Genomic DNA, 14,412 nt, shown 5'->3' with positions numbered 1-14,412 from the left:
GAGAGGTTTTGAAGATGAAAAACCGAACTTTCGTGTTCTATGTTTCTGTAGGGTTAATTCCGTAAGATGAATTCAATCCCCTCATCCAGTTTCAGAAACCGAAATTTGTTTCTGTAGGATACCCATTACCTCGTTCTTGAAGGTAAAGCCTTTGACCAGGAATCTTTTTCTAATTCTTTGTTGGATATGCTTAGATTCCAAGATTTGTTGGATGGGTTTCTCGCCATAAGGGCCGAGACTTACCCGAGTTTGGTTAAGGAATTTTATCGTCACATGGTTGTGACAAAGGATGGTGGTAAGCTTGAGATCACCTCAAAAGTGAGAGGTGTGAAGGTAGTTTTGTCTGAAAAGAGGCTGGCTCAGCTTTTGAGTCTATCTGCTTTGGGAGTTGCTCAGTATAGCGATAACTCATGAATTAGTACGGATACCATGTGGTACCGGGACTATTTGAGTTATTTGTAGGGTCGCACGAGTGGCTTCACTCAAGCTTCAAGGCCCAAGAAAAAGTGGTTGTCTGCGGAGCAGAGGATCTTGGTTATGTTGGTCTCGGTTTGCTTGTTACCCACTAACAACAAGAGTAAATTGTTGGGAAAGTTGGAATGCACTTTTGCCTTTTGCCTCAAGAATATGGTCAAGTTCAACCTGCCAGCTTTGATGTTGCAACATATGGTTTTCTACCGTGATCATAACCGGAAAAGCCTACCGTATGAGATGGTGTTGAGCTGGATTCTGGTTAGGAAAGGTGTGAGTGTTGATGGATGTCTACCGAAGGCCGTGGGAAAGTTGGTGCTGGATGCCACCAATCTTCGAAGTTGTAATCTGTTTCAGTTGGATGATGGTGATTACATCACTCTTGAAAAAGTTGCAAGAAAAGCCCCTGAGGAAAGAGCCAAGTTGGCAGCCGAGCTTGGGATTCACGCCGGGAGGTTAAGCCTCGCAGTCCTGAGTTTGGGAGGCGATGAAGAAGATGAAGGTGAGGTAGGCCGTGAGGAAGAGGTGGGAGCACCGGAAGCTGCCGAGGCCGAAGAAAGTGATTCTGAAAGTGAAGAGAATCAAAGAAGGAAGGAAGCTCGCACCAAGAGGGAACATGATGCCATGACACATGAGGAGGGCGTTGTCACCTTGCTTTGTCAATAGAACAGAATGATCGAAGAAGGCTTCGCGTACATGAAGACGCAGTTTGTCGTAGTGCACCAAAGGCTAGACCAGATCGAAGCCAGTTCAAGCCGCAGAGGAGAGGATGAAGAAGAATCTGAGGAGTCCGAGGAGTCGGAGAGCGAGTCCTTCTAGAGTGGAGTTGTGGCCGTCTTGTTTGCTCTTTTTTAGTTGTTATCTTCTTAGCCGTTGTTACCGTTTAGTTTTTGTTTGCTTTTATGCTTGTTCTTGCTTGTTGTTTTGTTGGATAGTTAGTTTTGTAGTTGGTGTTTTGAGTTAGTTGCTTAGTTCTTAGTTGTTGATTAGAAGTTGGTGTTTGTGTTGGTACTAGAGTTCGTTATGCTCAATATATCCGTTTGTTTAATTCTTGCCAATCCTTGTTTTGAATTCTTTCTTGCCTTGAAATCTTGTGGAACCTTTGGGCGTTTTGACCAAAAGATGTTGTTCTTGACACTCTTATCACATTGATGTTCCTTTTTATCGTTTGTTCTAATTCGTCGTACCCAAGCTTCGGGGACGAAGCTTCTTCAAGGGGGGGGGGGGGGGGGGGGGGGGAGGGAGAATGTGACACCCCGAAATCCAAACTCGATTAAGGATTTATTAAGTAATTAATCCTATTTCAATTTGTAATTTAATTCCTTAAATTCCTGAAATTCAATAGTCGGGGACTAGTAATTGACTAGTCAACCCCAAAGTCAAAGTTGTACATTGAAATTTGTAAGGAGTTCCCTTGTTCCCTTACGCCTCTTCATGTTAGTAAGGGTATTCTTGACTTTTCACCTTAAAATGCCACTATATAATTTATTTTTTATTTTTTTTGAAATTAAAATGAATTGGGGTCCAAAGTTGTAGTGCTTTGGACGCCTATTGTTTACCCGTCCACATAATGAGCGTCCAAAGTACGTTACTTTGGACTCCTATTATTAGGGTTTCAAATTACCCCTTCGTCTTCAGCAGCAGCAGTTCATTTTGTCATGATTTCACCACTCCAAACCACCGCTCCGTTCATCTTCTCCACTCCAAACCACCCTCCACCGCTCTGTTCATCTTCTCCACTCCAAACCACCCTCCACCGCTCCGTTCATCTCCACGGCCGGCGCCGCTCGTCGTCTCCACAGCAGCCGCCGTCGCCGGTCGGTCCTCGTCTCTTCCATCGCCGCTCGGACCATTGTTAAAGAGACATCGCTGGTCGGTCCTCGTCTCCTCCATCGCCGCCACGGCTTGGGGATGACGGCAATGGCACTCCGCCTTCAGATCTGCCTCAAAGGCTCAAAGGTAACGGTATATTTTTTCTTTTCTTAAAATAGATCTCAAATCGGATTACTCGTCCGATGGTTGCCATAGGAGGATACCTCTCAAATGCAAGAATGGAACAGATGGATTCAAGATGTATTCTGGGATAAAATTGCCAGACACTACACATTCTTGGTTTAACACAACTATGAATGCATAATATAGTCATTACTGTGTTCCTTTTGAGTAAAACATGCTTTAGCTGCTGTTTTTGTACCTCATTTAATCCTTCTTACTTGTATTTTTATTTATATTGAATCTTACACTACATTTTTATTTTTTATTTTATTTTAAACAACATAGTGAAATGGCTGATGAGAGTCTTCAACTTAAAACACTACAAACTATCCTTATAATATTCCAATCTTCTTTACAACCTGATAACGAGGTAATTATTAATTTTCTTTTATTTTGTGTAATCAATATAACTCATTCCCTCTGTAACATAATTTTCCATCTTAATATTTGACATTAATATGCTTAATATAATGTCTGTGTGTTTGTATATGTGTGTGTGTGTATGTATGTATGTAATTATGTATATTGGAAAAGATTGACCTAAATTTTTATAATTCAGGGCTTCTGTGTTTCTGATCATTTTATTCATTCTATACTTCACTTAATAATATTGTATTGAAATGCAATCAAGAGTTGACATGGTCTCATGCATAGATAGTTAGATACATTGGGAAATTAAACAACAAAGTAACAACTGTATATTTGGATAATTTGGATATTTGGAAATGGTTGATCTAGATATATGGAAATCGGAGTTTCTACGTACCCTAAATTTATTCATTCTATGCTTGATTTAATTTAATTGTAATTGCAATTAGAAAATCAGTAATTATTTCGAAAATCATTAATTATTTCGAAAAGTAGACTGTAGTTTCGCATTTTCTTCACCTTTATAATTGCAATTAGAAATGTGAGAATAGAGAAAGTAGATGCAATTCCATGTGAAGCCCCTAACTGTAAAAAAGCTAGGTTAATTTGAAGCTAGAACCTGCAAATGTTGTTTTCTGTTTAAAAGTTTGATTTCACAAGCCCCTAACGATCATTTTTCTCCCCTTAACTTTAATTTAATTTACTTGGTATTTATCCAGTTTTTCAAGAGAAAGGACCAAGAGGCACTGTTTGAAGCCTTGCAGAAGCTCAAGGAAGGTTTGTATATATAGAATATCAGTTTTCCTCAGCTGCACGAATCTATTAATTATTCTCTAATTCATAGAAAAGATGTTTTCTGGGACTGAAGCTTTTCAAAGCAGTTTCGGCAGGGCATATTTTAGCTTATCTGTTGAAAGTGTTTCAGTTTGCAAAAAAATGAAATGAAAAAATAAGTGTTCCTTGTGAGTTGTGGCCTTGTGAGAAAATGTTATCAAAGGTATTCTATGTTGTACATATACGGAATTACAGATCCTGAAAATTCCTTGTATTATAGTATTTTGTCTACAATTACATTTTTGTTGGGATTAAATGGTTTTTTTTTTTCATTTAAACTCCTCTCTTGAGTTCTGCATTTATATTTTCTTTCACTGCATGAGGCCATGAGCCATGTAAAGCTTAGATGGTTTACTTTTTATTGCTCTTTGTTTCTTTCAGCATGCTCTCTTTTTAGCTTCCAATCTCTCTTTTCATTACAATTCCTCCAAATGAAATAGTTCTTGGCCATTCGCCGATGTTAGTGTCTGTTGTCAAGTAACGCACACTACCTAACCTGCTCCCCTGGGGCCTAAATATGAATATAAATTTTAAGTAATTAATCCTATTTCAATTTGTAATTTAATACCTTAAATTCCTAAAATTCAATAATCGGGGACTAGTAATTGACTAGTCAACTCCAAAGTCAAAGTTGTACCTTGAGCTTTGTAAGGAGTTCCCTTGTTCCCTTACACCTCTTCATGTTAGTAAGGGTATTCTTGACTTTTCACCTTGTGTTAGTATTGTAAGCTAACCTAGTAAGAACATCCTCATTTCTCTCCTTACACTTTCCAAACTTTAGCTCTACCTTCTCTCTAAAAAGGTAGATAGCTGAAGCTTTGTCAAATGTACAAGAGTTGTCTCCAAGATTCTACCTTTCATACATTTGGGCATCTAGGAGGCTAAGATCTATGTTTATCTTGTATTTTTAGTGTTTTCTTAGGTGTCTTTTCTTAAAGATTGGATCTTTATGATCTTTTGGTGTGTTTTTGAAGTGGGTTTGGAAGGTGAGCTTTGTTAGCGGCTTGGTGAGGTGTTAAGTGAAGGTTTTTGGCTACAAGAGGTAACCCATGCTCTACAAAATCTATTTGGCTTACCTATATGAATATTTCTTGGATTCTACATGTGTTTTGCTATGAAATGTGAGTGTTTATGCATTGTCTTGTGAAAATGCATATCTAGAGCTTGTGTTTAGGGTTCTTGTATGCCATTGCTTGGGTATTCCTGTGATTCAAGTCATTTTGTTGTATTTGGTGAGATTTGGCATGTTTTGGACTTGAATTTGAGCTTGGTGATGAAAATCCTCGAAGGGATTATTTTGGGCACAGGTGTGTACTCGCGGGCGGAACGACGTTTATTTGACTATTACTCTTGGTTCATATATATGTATTCCGTTTCGAAAATGGCTTTACAAACCTATATCTTATCTATGTATGATATTTCACATGTATTGGTGGGTTACCAGCATTATTCACTGACCGGGCGTCGTCCCATGTTTTATATGCTTCTTTCAGGTGATGCTTAGACGAGTGCGCTGTTTAGTGCCAGCTAGTATAGCTCCCCTCTTATGTTTTGTGGCCTGTGTGCCAATTTAGACTTAGTACTTTGTTATGATGCTTTTAAATGTTGAACAATGCAGATTTAGCCTGTGCGTTCACCCTTGGGTGAGCGTGGCATAGCACCCCGTTTCCTCTGTTTTATATATTTCCTCTTTCAGTCTTCTGCTGTGTTTGATGTTTTGGTTTTGATATCTGCATGTTTAAAGGCTTTGAATAGCATGGTTTTAGGGGGTGTTACAGTGTCACTGCCACAGCCATCACACACATTGATTGCAGAAGCTAAGAAATGTACTATCTAGAGTCATGCTAATCAAATACTACATCCAAACTTGGGGAACAAAACCCGGTGTTCAAGACCAACAAAAGACTAACAAAAGCATCTAAACAACAGAGTAGAATCTAACCTAGAGTCTACTATCTCAACTACGCACTACAACTATCTCGAGCACGCTCAAACACTGGGCCCACCTGAAAGCGGTTATAAAAACAGTGGAAAATAAACCTGTTAGCACGAATGCTAAGTGTAAAGCAACTCAACCTTGTAAAGTTCTATAGATATAGATTTTGAAAATCATTTGCCAGGAACACTTAAGCTCAAGTACTTACAACACTTTAATCAACAAACTCAAATCATGCTCATCAACATACTATATGCTTGCAACCTATTCAACATATAATCATGCTTCCACAAGTACTCATTTTACACATAATCTCATGCTTTAACAGATATTTCTAATAACAGCTCAATATGCAAACTCATGCTCAAACTGAAAGGTAAAAGGCACTAAATAACTCAACAAGCTAACTCATGCTATCATGCTGTCGCATAAAGATCAATAAAGTGTTATACTTCTCATCATACTTTATATGCAAAACATGCAAATCATGCAATAAGATAGTCATGATGCTTTACATAAATATAGATATGTATACTCTCGCTCTTTTGTAAGAATACTTTTTCTGAGGAGGTTTCTGTTGAGTCACATTGACTCGCTTTTTCTCTTCTTCCTTTTGAGTCACACAGACTCGCTTTTCTCTTCTTTTTCTTGAGTCACATAGACTCGCTTTCTCTTCTTTCTCTTGAGTCACATAGACTCGCTTTCTTTCTTTCTTTCTTTACTCGTGGGCGAGGTAGGAACTTTACCAAAATGTGAATGAACCTATCTGGGCTCGACATCTAGCCGGCCTAATACTCATCTCGCCCACAGAACCACTGTAACACCCCCGAAAACAGGCTAATTAAAACCTTAAAACATGCAGATAACACAACTACACAACGAACACAGCGGAAGACTAAAAGATAACTGGATAAATATAAATCCAAGTCATGGGGTGTTATGCCACGTTCACCAACAAAGATGAACGCTACGGCAAAATCTGCATTGTTTACAACTATCCAAAAGTCACCAAAGATCTACAATTAGATAGGCGCACAGGCCATAAACCAACGGGAGAGCTATGCTAACAGGCACTAGACTGCGCACTCGCCTAGACATCACCTGAAAGAACATAATAAAACATGGGACGACGCCCGGTCAGCGAATAATGCTGGTAACCCACCAATACATGTGAAATATCATACATAGATAGATATAAGTTATAAAGCCATTTTCGAAACGGAATACATAAGTATATAAGTACAAAACCAAGAGCAAAAGTCAACACAAGACTCAACACTCTCAACAATAACACGGGAACACATCCCAAGACCACAAAGAACAACATGACTCACAAAAGGAGTCAAGGCATGATCTATCATCACTCAATAGATCAAAACCCGACAAGCACAACGCAAAGGAATAAGACTCACCCAACGGCAACAAATGCCAAGGCAACACATGCCTTTGTGACTACACACGTCACAAGAGAAGAACTCACCACAATGGCTACACAAGCCCTCGTGACATCACCCATCACGAGTTGATATGCCTTCCTTATGCCCGGTTCCAACCTTATGGCTACCCCCAACCTTATATCTTCTTTCCAACCATTACCTCCAGGATCCCTGTACTTCTTAGTCCAACCTTTTCCCTCTTGGGACCGTCGTCCCCCACCAACAACCACCAACGAGACCACCAATTTCATAGTACACGAAGGTACCGTACACACACACGGCAACACATGCCACCCAAGAATCACGTGTACCTTACACAAAGGTCACAACTCCATAATCACGTCACGGCCACCACGAGGACCGCTGCAATACCTTAGTGACTAGTGTCCCATTCCACTAATCGTGCAATCCAGGTAAAGCTACACACACATCACATCACAACAGGAATCAATCAACGGATCACAACGAAGATATTAAACCATACTCAATCAAGGAATGGATCACAGTCCAACAACAATGATGAATAACACATGTTATCATCAACCAATAGGAAGGTACAAACAACATACATGCTAGCATTTAAATACCGAACTAGCATGCTTATCAAACGAGTAAACCAAAGATAGTTCCGAAGAACACAGAAGAGTCATCAAGGTTCAACGAAACACAATGTTGAACACTTAGCACGATTCAAGACACCAAAACTTACATGGATACCTACCACATAGTTCTAGACATACGAAACATCAAGAAGACACTCAAATAGTTCCACAAAAGAACATCGGGAAGTCAAAAGACCAAATACCGAGTCAAAAGAATCATGGGGAACAAATCCCCAAATAATCAACATTACGTACCCACGGGTAGGCCCCTACCCGTGGTCCTGCCCGCGGGTACAGGCTTCCTTACCATACGTACCCCGCGGGTGGGCGGCGGGTGGGCCTCCTACCCGCTGTTCCGCCCGCGGGTAGAACCTGTACCACAAAACACCACTTCGCGAATTTTTCATCTCCAACTCAAATTCAAGTCCAAAACATGCAAAATCTCACCAAATACAACAAAATGACTTGAATCAAAAGAAATGCCAAGCAATGGTACACAAGAACCCTAAACACAAGCTCTAGATATGCATTTTCACAAGATCATGCATCAACACTCACATTTCATAGCAAAACACATGAAGAATCCAAGAAATCACATATAGGTAAGCAAAATAGATTTTGTAGAGCATGGGTTACCTCTTGTAGACTAAAGACTTCACTTTACACCTCAACAAGCTCCTCACAAGGCTCACTTTCCAAGCCCACTTCAAGAACAAACCAAAAGATCATAAAGATCCTAGCTTTAAGAAAAAGACACCTTAGATAGAACCACAAACATAAGATGAACTTAGATCTTACCCTCCTAGATGCCCAAATATAGGAAAGGTTGAATCTTGGAAGCAACTCTTGAAATCTTGGCAAGGTTCCAACTTGGCTTGGAAGAAAAGCTACTCACCTTTTAGAGAGAAGGTGGAGCTAGATTTTTAGAAAGTGTAGGAATAGAATGAAAATGGTCTACTAGGTTAGGTTACAATACTAACACCATGTGAAAGGTCAAGAATACCCTTACTAACATTAGGAAATGTAAGGAACAAGGGAACTCCTTACAAAGCTCAAGGTACAACTTTGACTTTGGGGTTGACTAGTCAATTATTAGTCCCCAAGTATTGAATTTTCAGGATTTTAGGAATTAATTCACTAATTGAAATAGGATTAATTACTCAATTAATCCCTTAGTTGAATTTGGATTTCGGGGTGTCACAACCACTCTTTTGGTTCTTTTCTCAAGCTCTGTGGAATCAGGTATCGTACTTGTCAGTGTGCACATCCCCTGACTGGGATTCCAAGGCCGGCGGGTAGTATGCAACCTAGTAACTCGGGAATATCGACCTTGTTACTTCATATCGGATCGCAATGTCCGTTTCTTTCTCAACTTTCTGTCTTTCTCTTTTCTTCCGAAAGAACATAGTCCTAACAGGCATCCAAACTTCAAACTCCTCACAATACTTATACATAGATATAACTCATGCACTTATTTCTCATGCCACAATCTAACTGATGCAAGCTCATGCACATAGTTTCTTAACAACTTCTCTTTTCTCACAAATTGGAAATCAACTAACATGCAAACACTAGTACAAAACAGTTCATTAGCGTCTGTTGTACAAAGCAATAGGCATCTGTTGTATGACAGACGCCTATGAACCAGACGCTAATAGTCTTTACTTTTGGCGTCTGTCGTTCATAGGTGTCTGTTCTTTCTAACAACAGACGCCTATAGTAGCATTTTTCTTTAAAAAAAAAAAAGACAATAGGTCAGAAGCCTAATGTCCTTATTTTAAATAATAATAATAATTTTTTCTCCACTGTAATTTTCTGCAATATTATTCAACATAATCAAATTAAATCGTACAATCCTACAATAATATTCACACTATAACGCAAACCACAACATAATCTAAATTACAACACAATCCACAAAATACACATATTAAGCTCAAGTCATGCTTCAAAAAAAGACTTCAACTAAATCCATGATTAAGATCAAGCTATATAACATGTCGTAAACATATACCTGGAAATTCTCAAATGATGTATTCAAGCAACCACATTGAAATGGATGTGAAGACTTAATTGGAAAAAATGAAGAGATGTTTAAAGAAAATGAACTACCTCCATTTGCCTTCTTCATTAATGCAACCTATAAATTGGACAGTAGATTGGAGAAAACAATCATTTTCCCTCCTTATGAAGGACCAGTCATTCCTTCAAATAAAAAGTAAAACGGATGCATAATTGTAAGGAACAATGAGTTAATGACACTACCTAATAGTTAAAATGATACTAACCAGTAGATCACCTTAAGATCATCCATCTTATGTTATTTTCAAGCAACCAATGTGATATTCCTTTCTCACACTGAAAACACATAAACAAAACTCATAGTAAGGCGGCATCTTACAATCACAAAGAAACCTGCATAGTTCGACAATAGTGTACATACTTGCATAAAGAAACTCAATTGCCTCAACATTAATTAACTAATACAAAGTTAATGTTAAAAAAAAGCACAAAGTTTAAATAAATAAATAGATAGATAAAAATAAGAATCATTGTTGCACTGGAATTTAGAATTGTTGCATTGGAATTCTGGAATTTCATTCCAGTTCTTGCTCACTGGAATGAAATTCACTGGCCAGTGCTGGCACAAGAATTTCAATGTTAAAAAAAATTCATTGTCAAATAACTCAAGCTTCAACTCTATCAAGGCTAAAAAATAACAATGTAAAAATCATAGTAATTAAGAATAACAATTAAGTTGAAGCAAGAAACCAATCAAGAATAACATGATTATTGTCTACTGTAATGATTTATACTGATTTTCAGATTGCTCAGAGTTTATGTCCACAATATCTACAATATTCTACCCTCACTTGTTTATGTCCACTCTTTGAATTTTTGTGTTGACATTTGATGATGGTCATTGATACAATGTTTTTCCAGCAAATTTCTTAAAGAAAATTCATAAATCACACTCTAAAAACTGTTTAGAACTCACTTGAAACGAGGAACATGGAACATTTCCTGAATAGCTGCTTCTTCAACAGCTACAATTCCAACTAGTGCCTTTCCTGAAAATATCCAAAGCTATCACAACATAAAACATGACAAATTAAGTGATTGAAATCAAACCTGCTGCAGAAGAATGAACTTTCAAAGGTAAAGCTATTAAAAAGCAATGAATTACTATACATATCACACCTAGCTATGGTGTCAAATAGTTGTTTAGAAATTACTGGAGCTCTCTTCTTAAACACTCTACAGATCACCCATTCGTTCTGCATGAAATTAAATAAAAATCAACAAATTAAATTCATCCATAAACAAACATATCAGATCAGAGAAGCAGAAAGCTAGATACATACCTTAGAAGATTTAGGAGGATTGTGCATGCCCTCTAATATGTAGTATTCAAGCATTACCCAGCCTGTCTTCTCACCTCTGGGTGCTCTCCCTTTGTAGAAAACCAGAGTCTTCTTCATGCCATAAATTATGCATAGCAACAAACAATCTTTAGCAGTTGAGGTAAAGCACTTTCCTAGCATTGAGGCTTCTACTTGATTCACATAAAAGGGAAAAGATATCAAAAGCAAAGAAAGAAAAGAACAGCATACTTGAGCGATCAATATGCCTATAAACATGCAAGTATAAATTTTAAAAAGAATTAAAAAAGGAAAACCCATATAAACCCCACATCATATATTGACCAACCAACAATATCTAGCAGAAATTATACCTCAATTGCAAGAGAATTGCTCAAGTGTCCAAGAAAGATCAATCACATTGCACAGAACCTTGAGCTTCCCCTGATGAAACCATGTTATCTGAACTATGTTTAAAATGATACACAACCATATCTTGAATGTGACATAAGAAAGTGTGAAAAGATAAACAGAGATATAACATCTAATGAATTAATTATTTGTTTAAATTGCAATGACCTGCAAAATGGCATGAGGCCCTGAGGATGTTTCGTTGACATGAGTTGGCTCTGTGGTTCTGTTCAGGTTTCCTGTTGAAGCAATGCCATTACCTGCAGCAAACAAATCAAAAAATCAGTAACCTTTTCTCTAACTAACGAACTAATTTAATTGTCTTTAAAGCACTCTCAAAAGAATTTGAACTTTATCTATGGAATATGATCTATACTGAGATAGGAGAGATGAACCACATGATTTTCATCAAAACTCATTTGCCTTATCTAGGTAAATAGATCCTTGATTGCTAACACGGTAACACCATTACTCTAGCGTTCTCAACTTTGGCAGATGCGTGAGGCTGGTATAAGAGAGTACGTACACTAGAAAATTAACAAGGACATCCTGTTTATCAGGACTGAAAAGCATCAAGTACAAAATAAATAGGAAGTACATATTACAAAGCAAGTCTCAGTAGAATCAATTATGCAATTTGACAGTAGCCAATAAGACTAGTAAAACAAAAACCTCGCTGCTGAAGCTGTCGAAGCCGGCCTCGTCGATGCTCGTGACGGACGAAAACGCCTCGCCGATGCTCGCTGCTGACGGAGCTTCTTGCTACCGGTCTCCCACTGTTGCTGAAGGGGTCAAAGCCGAAGCTCGCCGCCGCTGCTTTCGCCTCGCAGATGGTTACCGCCGGTGAGAACATCGACGTCGTCGTCAGTAGATCTGTGGAGCTGAGATCTGTAGAGTCATCCTTCTTCGTCTAAAGCTCTGTGATTTAGATATAGGTTTTTTTGCAAGGAGGAGCGTCGATGATAGATCTAGGTTTTTAATTTTAATTTTTTATTTAAACAAACAATAGCAACAGACGCAAAAAGTGTCCGTTCTTTTTAATCTTCACCTTTTGAGTGTGTTTTATTGGTACAACAGATGCTATATGTTATTTAAAAATTACAAATATACCACCGTGTGTGTTTTAACCTCTCTTTTTCAAACAACAGATGCTAATAGTCTAATTTTTTTGGTCAAATCTGTACTAGTGAAACTTCTCAATGCAACTAGATAATGATTTCCAAAATAGATATAGGTTTTTGAGAGAAAACTTAGGCTTACTATGAGCCAATAATTCACTTTAAACAATGAAATCTACTAACATGCTCTTCACTATAAAACATACTTTGCATTCTCATTCAATGTGAAACAAGGAAAATCATGCACTTGCTTCATGCTAAAATCTCAAAACTTAACAAATCTTGTCATTAAATTCTTAACAAGTATTGATCATGCTTCTCAACTCAAAACATACTTCAAATGCCAACAATTCTATTTACTGTAAAACAGGGAAGTCATGCATTGATCATACTCAAATTCTCAAATTCTTAGTAAAGCTTCTCAACAAATACTAACAAGTATTTAGACATGCTTCTCAATCAAATAGCAATACTCAGATACTAAAATACACTAGCTGATATAGTTCACAGACCACAACAACAGAGTGCTCAATCTCAACAATTCTAACTGTAAATCATGCTTTCTAACTCCAAAATCAACAAAACTAACTTCTACTAGTGCTTTGTAATGAGCCCGAGTGTCCGAGCCTCAAGGGCCCACGAGTCCCGGTCCTATCAATGCGTAGCTGAGCCATAGAGGGCCTGGCCAGAACCTTCTTTGGCCTAGCGGAGCTTGGTGACGGGGCTTGTGAAGCCCCGCCGCTTGGCTCCGCGAAGCAATGGTCCTTGGCAATGGATCTAGCCGTGATCCATTGGCTAGGTCCGTTGGGTTAGTGGTGCACCATCTGTGTGCACCAGACCCCTTTCTTCTTCACTTGTTAGACAAGCAGATGCAATCCAACACTCTCAAACCTCAACAAATCAATCATAAATCAACAATAACTCACAAATAGCTCAACAACAACATTTATCTAGCATTTCTAATCATCTATTTCTCATTCCAGCATTTCACAGAATCAAAATATAGTTTGGGAGTCCATGGTTTATACCTTTAACCGAACTCCAAAGCTAAGCATTCGATCTTGAGCTCTCTCTCGAGCTAACCACTTCAGCAGGAACCCGTAGATCAACCGATCCTCTTTCGTTACCCATACTATTATTATTAACAATAATAGCATTAGACTATATCTTATTGTCATCTTCATTAATAAACCTTTATTAGTTACCCACAACCATCATTAAATCATATGATTCCTTAATCACCATCATATTATAAACTCATCATTTAATAGCACATTTATACTTCATCTCTTCAATCTCCGTCGCCACCCGAATAGACGAACTATGTCTATGGGGAAAAGCAGGCTACAAGAGATGCTGCTAAGGGAAATGATTAAGTGGTCGACAACGATAGTTTGACTCCCACTACCCATTCCAAGTCCTTTGCAAAGGAGATAAAGCAAGCCCAAGCCTTCTCTTGCTTCGAAGCCGAGTTCGTGGATCATAATCCAGCAGCTGGTCCAAGCAACCTAGGAGTTCCAGCCGAGGAGGCATGATATGAAACAACTCGTGTTGATATAGACATCATGCTGGATGAAGTGGTTCACAGTTTAGTTGTTGAGGTCGAGACTTCAACAATTCAACCGAGTATTCCAAAGGCTAAGGATGCAACACCACTAATTACCGATGAGTCAACCAGAGAGGTTGAGGAGGTAACCAATCAGATGCAGATTGTTTTGTACCAATGAGTGGATAACACCGTCAAGTCTTCACAAACACAATTTGTTCCTACTCGATAGGATGCAACACCAAGTAGAGAGGCTGATGTTATAAACATACCGAGTAGTCCATCAACCCCACGAGAGGTTGAAATACTGAGGGAGGACTCGAGGAGGAGGA

Source organism: Ipomoea nil, unplaced genomic scaffold (genome assembly GCF_001879475.1).
Source record: "Ipomoea nil cultivar Tokyo-kokei standard unplaced genomic scaffold, Asagao_1.1 scaffold3195, whole genome shotgun sequence".
NCBI classification, from domain to species: domain Eukaryota; kingdom Viridiplantae; phylum Streptophyta; class Magnoliopsida; order Solanales; family Convolvulaceae; genus Ipomoea; species Ipomoea nil.
The sequence above is the reverse complement of the archived record's forward strand: the minus strand, read 5'-3'. Positions refer to the sequence as shown.